The sequence below is a fragment of the Lissotriton vulgaris genome, chromosome 10 (assembly GCF_964263255.1).
Source record: "Lissotriton vulgaris chromosome 10, aLisVul1.2, whole genome shotgun sequence".
NCBI classification, from domain to species: domain Eukaryota; kingdom Metazoa; phylum Chordata; class Amphibia; order Caudata; family Salamandridae; genus Lissotriton; species Lissotriton vulgaris.
The window spans coordinates 48966402-48981062 of record NC_141698.1 but is presented as its reverse complement, the minus strand read 5'-3'; the positions used below and the strand labels follow the sequence as shown (position 1 = coordinate 48981062).

Sequence of the window (14661 nt, the reverse complement as noted above, 5' to 3'; positions counted from 1 at the left end):
ATCTTTCTGTTATTAGCGCTTGATATATCCTTCACACACTACACTAGTAGGATTTACATCACATAAACATTGTATATTTTGACGTTTTTATTAAACACTCGAGTGTTGCTCAGCAACAGACGCGACTCGTCATAGGGATTATTTAAACTTCCGGAGCATTATTCAGTGCATCCGGTTCATGAGAGAAGTACGGGACGCATTAAACGTTCGTACGGTAAGCCCGCTTTCTGAGAGCCTTGCTGCCTCGTTACTTTGGTTAGCCCACATCAATAGAATTGTGTGTTAGTACACGTTTTCGCCACAGACTCGAGTATCATCATTTTTTACGGCCTACAGTTATAGCGATAGTAATCACTCGAACATGCATGCGAAGCGGGTCTAGCTAATTACAGCTTCACATAAGGGTACTCAGTTAAGACGCTTGGGGTTTGCAATGTTTTCCTCAACATATCATATCCACTTGAATATAACGCCATGAGGCATAGATTAACAGTTAACTTATAGAATCATGAATTATGATTTATATATGTTTAATTAAGGTTCACTGGGAAGCAAAGTACGTAGGATCGAAATTGAATGTGGTATTATTTAGTTTGTTTTAGAGAGATCCCCTGGATGAAGGCATATGATTTGCCGAAAAGCATTGGGAAGGTTTAAATGTCTACTCGTGAACTAAAGTGAAAAAAACTGAACTTCACATCTTTGTGAAAATACCAAGATGGAATTAACATTAAGCTTCAAATTGTACTCATTTATTGATGACCCTATAATAGCCTTCCTTGCAGAAGGAATTATTGGAGCCCGGGGGCACACCCCATATCTATGGGGGTGCAACCAACAGAGTCAATAGAATTCTTCCTTCCTTTCCCTTCTGTCTATATATATATAAAAACGAAAGCATGTCTGTTTGTCCTTTATGCAATACTACACCATTCATCCGATCGGCATGAAATTTTGAGAAGTTGTTGAGTACACTCCTGCGAAGTTTTCTGGCAAAAAGAAAAAGAAAAAAAAGAAAAATGTGTTAAATATCGGCCCCCCGGTCTCCCAGGGCCCTCGTAATCTTTCCAATAATGAACGTTTACAGTTTCCAGTGCCACTCGCTTTTGCAATGACCATCAACAAAGCACAAGGACAATCGCTGCAAGTGTGTGGACTAGATTTGGAGAATTTGTGCTTCTCACATGGACAACTGTATGTGGCCAGCTCACACGTCGGAAAACCTTCTGATTTATTTGTGTACGCACCAAACGGAAAAACTAAAAATACCGTGTATCCACAAGCACTCGAATAAATAAACAGAATTAAAACACTTTGAAGTGTTTTCCATATTAAAATGAATAAGTTTCAATAAAAATGACACAATGTAAATTGAAGGTTATCATAACAAGTTTCCTTAAATTTCCTTTCTTCTGAGATCGCAGCAACGCGCGACGGGTAAGCTAGTTACACATATAAAACATTCCACATAACAAAATTGAAATACAACAAACGCTATCAGGCATTAAAGCATGAGTGTACATTTATCAGTATAAAAATGTGGAAGCATATTAGTGTCTGATTAATTTTTTCACAAAATTCAAAATAAATATGGATAAACAGAAAAAACTGTCAAAAATAGGCATGGCTAAATACATATAGAAATGTTCAAAAAGTAAATACCATAAAACTAGCCCTGCTTATATCAAACATTGCTCCCCATTAAAAAAGATGTACTTCTCAAATTACTGATGCTGAGAAAGAAATGCGCCTGTAGGTAACACTAAGTATCAGATTGAAATCTCTGAGTAGAAAGAATAGAGTTATGGGTACAAGTGGGTCAAGAACAATGTCAATTACAAAATGATGGTTTTCAACTCAAGGAAAGTTTAAAGTTAACACATTCACAGTGAGAAATAACTCAAATATATAGACCAGGAATAAAAGTTTCAGGACCACTTTATAATCAGTATTCCAATGCTTTTTTATATATGGACTAGTTCTTCTTCATAAAGACGCACAAAAAGACAAACAAGGATGGAGCTAGAAGCAGGTAACTCACTGCCAGCTCTCGTAGGGCACAGGCTGACACAACATCTAGAGATTCCAATCAAAACTGTCACTGGCAAAGTTATTTGCTCATCAACAAATGTAGCACCCAAAGCAAGAGAACCCCATCTCCATTCAACAAATACTGCAGCCAACGCACTACACAACACCTCTTTATCAAACGGATAAAGAAGTCAAGAAAAATGAACACCTCTCTAATCAGCGATCAAAGAAAACATGTTGGACTACATCGAGACAATGCAAGGGTGACAGCAAGTTGTGACGTTGTCGAAGGTTTTCTAAGGAAACAAGACAATTCACACTTGACTTTCTTGTGCACTTTCTTTATGAGAATTAGGTTTAAAGACATCCTTAAAATCAACCTGAAATACAATCAATTCACTGACAGGTCAGACAAACAAATTGTTTAATGGCCTACAAGGGCCTATGAACAGCAGAATATTTTTTGTGGGTCGAGTGGATCAGATAGGGGTTCAAGAGGACTAAATCTTCATAAAAGCAAACTAAGTGAGAGCACGGATTAAGGCGTCAGAGAATGAAGAACTGTGCATGGCTGTCAGTGGCACTGAAACAAGAGGTCAGTGACATTAACAAATGACCCTTCCATCCAGTAATCACAAGAGAGTATCAGAGGGTCAAAACTGAGACAAGCTAATTGTAAAAGACAGAACAGGTGTAGCGCTCCCACTGGCCATATGACTAAGGGGCAAAGGCTATAAAATATGCCAGATCAAGATCAGTATCTGGTCTCTGGCTCCCATCAGTCACCACTCGGAACCGCCCTTCATCATTTGGGGCTCCGAGGACCAACACTGTACCAGATCTTGGTATATTAACAGAAAGAGGTGATCTTCCTGTTAGTCAGTAAGTGTTGGTGTTATGGTTGAGACCATATGTGTTGGTAAAGTAACTGACAGGGTTGGAAAAAGGTGTAGTGTGCAGTGCAAGAAAAAACCAGGAGAAATATAAGGGTGAATAAAATTGGTTTAAGGAGCAAAAATTAATTTAATGAGGTATAACTCCTAGCACCAATATTAAAAAATAGCTCAGACAGGGCGAATTTATAACCTGTCTAGTGGTGTGACGTGGTCGACATGTTTCAGCAAAACTGGCCACTAGCCTTGCTTTCTTCAGGACCTAATTAAATACAGCTACTGCAAACAAAGAAACCCAACGTGATAGATAAGTAAACAGTAAAATGTAGTGTAGGAACGACACAGAAAAGTCACCTGAACCTCCAGGTTGTGTCTGTTCCAGATCTCTTCATACACTCAGCGGTGGGCTGAAATAAAAAGCATGGCGTGAGCTAATCCCCCCATACCTGTCTGAAACAAGCCTGTCTAGTATACCTGGTGCAATTCATCCACATAGGTGTAGTCCATGACTTGGACTCTGAACAGGCACACTGACCAAGTTTGAGTAAAAACGTGGAAATTGAAGCATTTCAAGTTTCACAGGGTACCCCTTACCTGATTAGTAAGAAGTATACACCTCACCCCGCCTGGCTGCGGCTCAGGACTGGTGAAGCACCGCTCTAAAAAAAGGGTGAATAAATTCAAATACAAGAATCATTCACCGTATCATGTCTGGACTCGATCAATGAGAGCACTAGTCATAGCTGAATGTTAGCAGGTAGTGTATGGCGGTAGAAATCTCATAACCGCTTGTACACAGAATGTGTTCAATGTTGCATATTATCTTTAGTTGCAAGATCCAATCATCAACTGCACTGAGCCGGGTAGTGTGTGGCGGTAGAGATGTCATAACCGCTTTAACACAGAATGTATTCAATGTTACATGTTATCTTAAGTGGCAAGACCAAATGCCAAATATGCTATGCCCAAACGTGGGAACCTCTGATGTCCATAACCTTTCGAAAGACATTGCGTGCCCCGCGGGTGAATGACTGTTAAGGCGTGGAAAAGGGACCCAAAGAACCCGTTACTAACGGATTACATGCTCAAGACTGCGTGCTATGGCTCTAAAAACGCACGCTGTAGCTCAGGAAGCGCTGCGCACACTCACCTGTCCGTCGGTACTTCCTAGCGGCATCTGTGCCGTCTGGGGAGGTGACGGCGGTGTGTTCACGAGGGGATTATATGACGCGTGCCCTCATTGGTTCATTGCGCTCACGTGACGCGCCGAACAGAGCGTCATGCGTTAGTGATAAAACGGAGCACCTGATAGGGGCAGCGTCCCGGCTAGGTAACCAATAGCGATCCTAGTCGATGAAAACAATAACAATGAACTTAATCCCTCGGCAATGGAAGTATGTTGAATAGTGTGATTAACCCAGAGTGGAGTGCATCACTTTACACACCTAGATTACAAAGCTAGCCACAATAGCGAAGTCCTTGATCTTGAAAAGGTTATAATAAAAATTATGACCATATCAGAGGTCGCACGATAAAGGACATAGCAGGCAAAAGAAAGTATAAAAATGAGGCGCAGTCCCCCCGGGATGTATCTGTGGGATGAGACAGGTATCATATTGGCATCAAATGAATTGCTCACTGGCCTAGAGGTGTATATACATTTTACATTAAATGACCATTAGAGCATATTTGACAAAGTCTGATCACCATGCTGAGTCGAAGACACAACAAGGGGATGACTCAAAACGAGGACCAGGGGATATCATCATTCAGCCCCGTGCGGTCGGTCCCCAACCTTAGTACCTATTTTTGTTCATTCTTGTGTAAGAAATCGCTCACATTGGTGATATGGGATGGAATGAATGGTTTCTCCAAGACCGTCCATTTGAAGGACGTGGGTGTGTGATTTTGCGTGATGAAATGATTGGTGAGTTTGGTAGCCTGTCTCCTGCAATTAATAGTACTTCTGTGCTCAGATAGCCGCACCTTTATTTTGCGGGTGGTCATCCCGACATATCTAAGCTGACAAGGGCAGGTTATGAGATAGATTAATTTGTCGCTATTACAGTTCGTGAACTTAAGTTGTCTCCAAGGTCTAGAAGTCCCGATGTCTATCTCATTTGTCCTAGATGTTTGGGGACATGATTGGCAAGTGCCACACAGATGGTGGCCAGACACAGGGGGTAGATCCCAAAGGGTACCTACAGCTCTCGGAGTCTCATCAGGGGGTCTGGTGTGTACCATCCTGTCCCGCAGATTGGGACCCCTTTTAAAGGAGAATAGTGGTTGTAAAATAGAATGTGGTCCTGAGTTCAAGATGGGCCAGCGTTTCTTAACCGCTTTCTTAATACAGTGCGACAGTGTGCCAAAGGTGTGTACAAAGGTTAGCCTTTCAAGGGGTGCTTTAGGAGTGGTAGGTTCTAAAAGTGCTTCCCTATTGTTGTTACTGGCACGTTTCAAAGCTCGATGTACCAAACGGGGAGGGTATTTCCTTGCGACAAGCTGGCTTTTGAGTGCAGTGGAATGTGTTCCGAAAGCAGTGTCAGTGGAGCAGTTTCTTTGGACTCGCAGGAACTGTCCAAACGGAAGATTATCCCGCAAGGACTTGGGATGGTGACTGTCATATAACAACAGAGAGTTCCTGGACATAGGTTTCCTGTACAATTCGGATTCCAAACCCGTGGACGTGGCTTTAATCATGAGATCAAGAAAGGCTAGCTTGTTTTCGCCAATCTCAATAGAGGTGTATACCCCAGGACGAAACCCTGGAGGTCATTCACTCCTTACTGGACACCACCGAGAGAGATACCATCACTCCAATACATTTTATCATGGCTTGTGCCACCCTAGCCATGAAGAAGAACTTCTTCCAGTTCGAAGATAACATCTATTTACAAGTGTCTGGAACGAGCATGGGTAGCGTTTATGCCCCGAGCCTGGCAAACCTCTACGTGCACTATTTCGAACAGCGGTTTGTCCTCAATGAGTCCATTCCATATCGTGAACAGATAAGAACATGGAGACGATATATTGATGATATTCTGGTGGTGTGGCGGGGCTCCAGAGACAGCTGTCAAGACTTCCTCGGTTGGTTGAATAGCAGGAATGCCTTTTTACGTTTCACCGTTGAGATTGGCGAAAACAAGCTAGCCTTTCTTGATCTCATGATTAAAGCCACGTCCACGGGTTTGGAATCCGAATTGTACAGGAAACCTATGTCCAGGAACTCTCTGTTGTTATATGACAGTCACCATCCCAAGTCCTTGCGGGATAATCTTCCGTTTGGACAGTTCCTGCGAGTCCAAAGAAACTGCTCCACTGACACTGCTTTCGGAACACATTCCACTGCACTCAAAAGCCAGCTTGTCGCAAGGAAATACCCTCCCCGTTTGGTACATCGAGCTTTGAAACGTGCCAGTAACAACAATAGGGAAGCACTTTTAGAACCTACCACTCCTAAAGCACCCCTTGAAAGGCTAACCTTTGTACACACCTTTGGCACACTGTCGCACAGTATTAAGAAAGCGGTTAAGAAACGCTGGCCCATCTTGAACTCAGGACCACATTCTATTTTACAACCACTATTCTCCTTTAAAAGGGGTCCCAATCTGCGGGACAGGATGGTACACACCAGACCCCCTGATGAGACTCCGAGAGCTGTAGGTACCCTTTGGGATCTACCCCCTGTGTCTGGCCACCATCCGTGTGGCACTTGCCAATCATGTCCCCAAACATCTAGGACAAATGAGATAGACATCGGGACTTCTAGACCTTGGAGACAACTTAAGTTCACGAACTGTAATAGCGACAAATTAATCTATCTCATAACCTGCCCTTGTCAGCTTAGATATGTCGGGATGACCACCCGCAAAATAAAGGTGCGGCTATCTGAGCACAGAAGTACTATTAATTGCAGGAGACAGGCTACCAAACTCACCAATCATTTCATCACGCAAAATCACACACCCACGTCCTTCAAATGGACGGTCTTGGAGAAACCATTCATTCCATCCCATATCACCAATGTGAGCGATTTCTTACACAAGAAAGAACAAAAATGGGTACTAAGGTTGGGGACCGACCGCACGGGGCTGAATGATGATATCCCCTGGTCCTCGTTTTGAGTCATCCCCTTGTTGTGTCTTCGACTCAGCATGGTGATCAGACTTTGTCAAATATGCTCTAATGGTCATTTAATGTAAAATGTATATACACCTCTAGGCCAGTGAGCAATTCATTTGATGCCAATATGATACCTGTCTCATCCCACAGATACATCCCGGGGGGACTGCGCCTCATTTTTATACTTTCTTTTGCCTGCTATGTCCTTTATCGTGCGACCTCTGATATGGTCATAATTTTTATTATAACCTTTTCAAGATCAAGGACTTCGCTATTGTGGCTAGCTTTGTAATCTAGGTGTGTAAAGTGATGCACTCCACTCTGGGTTAATCACACTATTCAACATACTTCCATTGCCGAGGGATTAAGTTCATTGTTATGGTTTTCATCGACTAGGATCGCTATTGGTTACCTAGCCGGGACGCTACCCCTATCAGGTGCTCCGTTTTATCACTAACGCATGACGCTCTGTTCGGCGCGTCACGTGAGCGCAATGAACCAATGAGGGCACGCGTCATATAATCCCCTCGTGAACACACCGCCGTCACCTCCCCAGACGGCACAGATGCCGCTAGGAAGTACCGACGGACAGGTGAGTGTGCGCAGCGCTTCCTGAGCTACAGCGTGCGTTTTTAGAGCCATAGCACGCAGTCTTGAGCATGTAATCCGTTAGTAACGGGTTCTTTGGGTCCCTTTTCCACGCCTTAACAGTCATTCACCCGCGGGGCACGCAATGTCTTTCGAAAGGTTATGGACATCAGAGGTTCCCACGTTTGGGCATAGCATATTTGGCATTTGGTCTTGCCACTTAAGATAACATGTAACATTGAATACATTCTGTGTTAAAGCGGTTATGACATCTCTACCGCCACACACTACCCGGCTCAGTGCAGTTGATAATTGGATCTTGCAACTAAAGATAATATGCAACATTGAACACATTCTGTGTACAAGCGGTTATGAGATTTCTACCGCCATACACTACCTGCTAACATTCAGCTATGACTAGTGCTCTCATTGATCGAGTCCAGACATGATACGGTGAATGATTCTTGTATTTGAATTTATTCACCCTTTTTTTAGAGCGGTGCTTCACCAGTCCTGAGCCGCAGCCAGGCGGGGTGAGGTGTATACTTCTTACTAATCAGGTAAGGGGTACCCTGTGAAACTTGAAATGCTTCAATTTCCACGTTTTTACTCAAACTTGGTCAGTGTGCCTGTTCAGAGTCCAAGTCATGGACTACACCTATGTGGATGAATTGCACCAGGTATACTAGACAGGCTTGTTTCAGACAGGTATGGGGGGGGATTAGCTCACTCCATGCTTTTTATTTCAGCCCACCGCTGAGTGTATGAAGAGATCTGGAACAGACACAACCTGGAGGTTCAGGTGACTTTTCTGTGTCGTTCCTACACTACATTTTACTGTTTACTTATCTATCACGTTGGGTTTCTTTGTTTGCAGTAGCTGTATTTAATTAGGTCCTGAAGAAAGCAAGGCTAGTGGCCAGTTTTGCTGAAACATGTCGACCACGTCACACCACTAGACAGGTTATAAATTCGCCCTGTCTGAGCTATTTTTTAATATTGGTGCTAGGAGTTATACCTCATTAAATTAATTTTTGCTCCTTAAACCAATTTTATTCACCCTTATATTTCTCCTGGTTTTTTCTTACACTACACCTTTTTCCAACCCTGTCAGTTACTTTACCAACACATATGGTCTCAACCATAACACCAACACTTACTGACTAACAGGAAGATCACCTCTTTCTGTTAATATACCAAGATCTGGTACAGTGTTGGTCCTCGGAGCCCCAAATGATGAAGGGCGGTTCCGAGTGGTGACTGATGGGAGCCAGAGACCAGATACTGATCTTGATCTGGCATATTTTATAGCCTTTGCCCCTTAGTCATATGGCCAGTGGGAGCGCTACACCTGTTCTGTCTTTTACAATTAGCTTGTCTCACTTTTGACCCTCTGATACTCTCTTGTGATTACTGTTAGATGGGCCTGTTTTCAGAGCTGGTCATTAAACTGCCCACGGGTCCCCTTTACTGTATGTGTTTTGGACCTTCCATCCAGTAGGCATAAATGTGTTTTATTGGAAAATGGTTTGAACTGGGAACATTTTGGCAAATCAATTTCAAATGATTTACATTCTTAAAAGAAATAGGCACTTCCAACTTGTGTTGGCTTTTTTCAGGATACGGCCTAAAGGAAGAGTGTCTGTGTATATTAGCACCGTGATTGTGTAATCAATAATACGACACGATGATTCTTTTTACCTGGTTTTCTGTTTGGTATTGAGCGCTTAGGCCACCAGGATTAAAAATCGCCAAGGGCTGGTACAATTTGCTTCCACATAGGGGTAACTGGTGTAAATGATAGTGGACATCAATGCAAGTGCAACTGGGGGTAGACCGAGACTACAATGCACGAGATGTAAGGGCTAACTGGAATCGTCTAGCAGTTTCAATGAGTTATGTTGGTCATTTAAAAATGTGCACTCATTTCAAATTAACATAACTGAAATAAAACTTAGTATGTAAAGAACAAACTACTCTCTTGTTTAGATAGTGAACTTTTCAAACGGTTCTTTTACCCATGGACATGCAAATGTACTTATGAATTAGATACTGCCAAGCGGCATGGATAATTCAAACTGATCAAGGAGCATGTCTGAGAAGTGGCAAGATTAAAATAGACACAGTTGGTATTAATTAGTATAGGTGTACAGAACTGTATATGAATAGTTAGCCGAGTATAAATTACAAGGACAACGTAGTAATATTTAATAAAGTGCTGCCTAGAGAACCCTTGGAGGATATCATTTTCATGGATAACTATGGTCCAGTAATTTCTACAACTCAGGTGAACAAATTGGTGTGCATTGTGTGATTAAAGCACCATCTTAACTCTAATGTCCTGTATTTGCCTCAATTCCCACTAGCAGACAATCCCTGTTTACAAGCAGATTCAGAACGCAATGCAGACCTTGAATTGGGCATTTACATCCAAATGGCCCTAGCCTAACATTACCTCTTGACACAACACAACTTCTAGATCGTTTCCTCTACTTCAGCCTCTGACGTACACTTCAGAATGGTTACCCCTCTTTCTCAGGGAAGCCACTGATGCAGGGAGCTCTTTTGTAGATAAATCCACCCATGTCATGCCATCACACTCTCTCTCATATCTATTGAGTGGTGACTGACTCCAGGGTGATGGGAGCAGAGACTGCCAAACACAGCTAGGATTCAGATTAAAGACACAGGAGCAAGGTCGATAGTAGTGCTCCCAAAGTAGAGACATTTCCCTCAATAGCAGACAATTTGCTACATCACATACCTGCATAGCTTATATTACACTGCAATTAGACTGAAATCTTTTAGCACATAAGTAGACATGGATTGTGCACAATGGCAAAACCCAGAAGCTGGTTTCACACACCTGGCCAGGAAATGTCCTTTTTGCTAGAGTACTAGCTACTGCTTTTTACTAAACTCTCAGACATGATTGATACACCCACAACTGTCTCCATTAGTGGCTATTCTTGGGTTTGGAAAGGGCTTCTGAGCTTCCACATGTCAGTTTTCAGCTCTGACACGGTTGCTAGAAAAGAGAAACTAGAGGCTATTTGTGAGGCAAGAGGTCCACTGCTAATTATCAAGGATTGGCACAAAGACTTCGCGTATTGCAACAACATGGTTGATATAAATGACATTGTTACTTACACATATCATCAACCAGAGATGCACGAGATCCTATCTGAACATATTTACTGAAAAGGGAAACGTGATAGAAGGAGACTGACTATAAGTGATGTTTTTGAGATAATGTGGTGCATTAGAGGTACTTGATATGATAATTAGACAGGGTGCACGTTAGTCCTAGAATGCCAACTCATGTAAGAGCAAATGTTAGAAGGGTTTAAGAGAGAATAGACTGATTGATCCCTGGATCTAGAGAGAGTAATACTAACAACGCTTCTAAAGCTTTATATTGCTCTTTATCTGTTTCATATGTCTAACATCATATACTGCAGATTGATTATGTACTGTTGAATAGAAATGTGTCGACTATTGTGAGTCAGAAAGCAAAAAGCGTGTACACACTGTTGAATGCAATTTAATACATACATCAGGGTTGGTAAATTGTTAATGATTATGACTGGACATGCCAGAAAACATAACAAAACACAATGTCAAATGGCGCGCAAAGCAAACTCATGGATCAGACACTAGGTTAACCACTCGGAAAACGAGGAGGGGGGAGGGATCAGCAATAAGAGAAGGGGGATGAGAAGAGTTTGGGGTAGAAATAAAATGCGGGGAGGGGTTGAGGAGGAGGAGGGAGGGAGGGAGAACCAGACGAGGACAGGGGAGTTGTGAGGGAGCAGAAGAAATAATACCTCAATGACAGCACGAGCAGTGGACGGGCACTAATTAAGTTCAATCAATCTGTGCTTTGTCCATGCTTAACCTATACGAATGGAAGCGACAATTGGCCAGCACTTGCCAAGGCTGCAAGGAAGAGCGACACTGAAGCAAACAAATGGTAAGCAATGGGCAGGCTCCGAGCCTTTTATTTTAAACAATAGTGTCTCGCAAGCAAGAGCACAAGCATCGCACACGTTGTCACAGGTTCAATCTAAAAACTAGTGCTTGAAAAGCAAGCAGTGATGCCAGCCAATTTGAGATATGGTAAAAAGGCAATGGTCCTTGGGAGTGACAAACACAAGATTGACTAGCTGGTACATGAATAAGAAGCAGGCAAACAACAGTGTCAGAAACGACAACCATTAGTAAACAATAGGAAGGCTCCAAACCACTATATGTTTTGGCAAAAGCCAGTGCATGCTCTGTCTAGTAGACTTGACCCAAAGAATTGCATTGACGCCAACGATTGGTAAGTAATGGGTGGGTTCTGAGCCCTTTATTGATAACAATAGTGTCTCGCAAACAAGAGCAAATGCAGCGCATAAGTTGTCGCAAGCTCAACCTAAAAACTAGTGCTTGAAAAGCAAGCAGTGACACCAGCCAATTAAAGATATGGTAAAAAGGCAATGCTCCATGGAAGTGACAAACACAAGATTGACAAGCTGGGGCACGATTAATAAGCAGGCAAATGACAGCGTCAGAAATGACAATTAATGGTAAACAATTGCCAGGCTCCAAACCACAATATGTTTTGCGCAGGCACAGTCTAGTAGACTCGAACCATAGAATTGCATGATGAAAGTGAAACACTTAAAAGCGCAAACATGACAACTTATGAAGAACTATAATAACTACCCTACAAAAGATGTACATAGATCCTAAATCAAAACTAAATATGACATGAATACTATTTATACCGCACGAGCTGAACCACCTTATTTCGACTTAAGCAAAGACACTATGAAAAGGACGACAAGGTGAGCAGGTTGCTAACCTTACAGGTGCAGTAAGGCAAAGCACATAGAATAATACTGGCAATTGTAGATGACTGACAAGCTACTGGCAAATCCAACTCATAACAAATGAGTTTGATACTTTCTAGAAATATTTATACATATCCTCCACATCCAACATTTATAGAAAGAAAGAGATATTCATGCAAAACATAGATACCACAAATCTCTCAAGTGAACATCGTCTATCATTAGATTAATAAATCACAGAAGGAGAGATAGTGAAAGGAATAGATGAAATGACAATGAACAAAGCACAGGGGAAGCTGGATTACTCATCGAGTTTTATAAAAATGACAAGGAAACTAAAGAACACCATTGCTGTACAAATGTTTGAGGAAACAACAGAAAATGACCATATAACTGCAGAATGCAATAGAACGTAGATAGCTTTAATTCCAAAATCAAACAGGTAGCCATTAAAGTGTGTCAATTACAGGTGTATCTCTCTCACCCATTCAGACATTAAGATATTAACGAAAATCATGCCAAACAGATTGAAAAAGTCGATTGCATTATTAATACATCCACTGCAAGTGGAATCTGTCCTTAAGCGATCTTCTACTAACCACTTAAGATTATCATACCACCAGTGGCAGGTGTAAGAAAATACTAAAGACATATTAATGTCCCAGTTGGCGCCTGAAATTCATTCAACCTGGTTGAATGGTCATATGTGTTTCGCACCTTGGATAAGATTATATTGGGTGTCACCTTACTTAGTAAAGTTAGCTGGCTCCACAATTGACCACAAACCTCTGAAAGTGGCCATGGGCTCGAGAAATGGTCTACCCTGCAACTGAATACGTGAAGTAAAATTAGCTTATTAGAATTATAGGTTCAAGACACATAGACTCTGAGCTGGGTGGAATTGTAAAGACATCCTTAATTGTAAAGAAGATTTAACGATATCTTTATTATACAAACTACCTACAGATTTTATACATCATGCAAATAGGTTTGAAAATAATTATATTCTGGACAGAGAGCTATTGAAGTTGATGTAAACAGTTGGTAATGTGATTAATCGTTTTCAAGTTTACAAAGTTCTAACCAGAGCATTTAAAAAATGTGCAGGAGGTAGACATTCTTCTAGGAGAGACTCAAGAAGCGGCACATTTCTAATGGGAAATGAAATATTACTTGGATCAAAACAGGACTGGGAAAGCTACTCACAGATAGTATAAAGGAAGTTCAGATGTTATGCGTGCTGTGAAAAATACAGGACAATGCCTTTTCTTGAAACAGAGTTTCACCGCACTAATGAAACAAGTGTCTAAACCACAAACATCGCGTACAGTGGGGCAACTTCAAACATCTAAAAGCGTATCCTGTCAAAACACAGTGACCTGGATATATTATGAGAAGCATGGAGTTCTCTGCAGTTTTGGTGTAAACGTCTTACAAAAAAGTATCTAAAATGTGTCACAAATGAGTTACGAAAATGTCACATAGAGGAACTTAGAAGATGCTGAAACTTTGGCAAGTATGGAAAGGTCCATACCAATCAGATACACAGAGAGTGCAAAATGCATACATGTAATTCCAGGCACACACATATACATACAAAACAAGAGGGTGGTTCCTAGACAGGGGTTCTTACCTGCCGCCTCCCCGCAATTGATCTTAAGTAATCCAACTCCCTCTGCTTTCCTTCGACTCTAACTGACTTCAATAGATGAAGGACACTAACCGACTTCGATAAGTGAAGGCGCGGCGAAGCAATCGGAAGGCTAAGTTACAATGATTGGCATGTCCAAGAATGGGACAGGGAGGGGCTTAAAGGCTGGGCTTCCCTATAAAGCCTCTCATTGGTTAAACAAAAATAAGTAGCCCGGAAAAGACAGCCCACCCGCCCCGGAAGATGCCGTCCCTGCGGCATCCCTGAAACAGATCTTCCTCCTCTCTCAGGAAGCGAAGGCCGGGTTGACCCGGAAGTGATGATGACCCAGCCGCATACGGGCCGGTATTGCTGAATACGCTGCTGACAGTTTTGCAGGAGCTTGCGTCAGTTACAGATTGAGTACCGGAGTGTAAAACAAGTGAGGGGCGAGTGCGGAGGATGAGCTCTGCGGAACGGTGGCAACTTTCCATGGTCAGGCGGGGATGTGGCTAGTAGTTGTGCTGTAATGGAGAGTGGCACCTTGTTCATTGAGTTT

The 14661-nt window shown here is 42.2% G+C and overlaps 1 protein-coding gene across 2 annotated transcripts in view; it reads right to left on the bottom strand.

Moving 5' to 3' along the window:
* The window catches only part of ARAF (A-Raf proto-oncogene, serine/threonine kinase), a 173591-nt gene extending 159166 nt beyond the window's left edge, over positions 1-14425 (bottom strand). Inside the window, exon 1 of one of the 2 annotated variants that reach the window (XM_086940425.1) lies at positions 14106-14425. The gene's annotated coding sequence lies outside the window, so the exon portion shown is untranslated. The remainder of the gene's footprint in view (positions 1-14105) is intronic. The other variant, XM_086940424.1, reaches the window with a different exon arrangement.
* Positions 14426-14661: the final 236 nt, after the last annotated feature.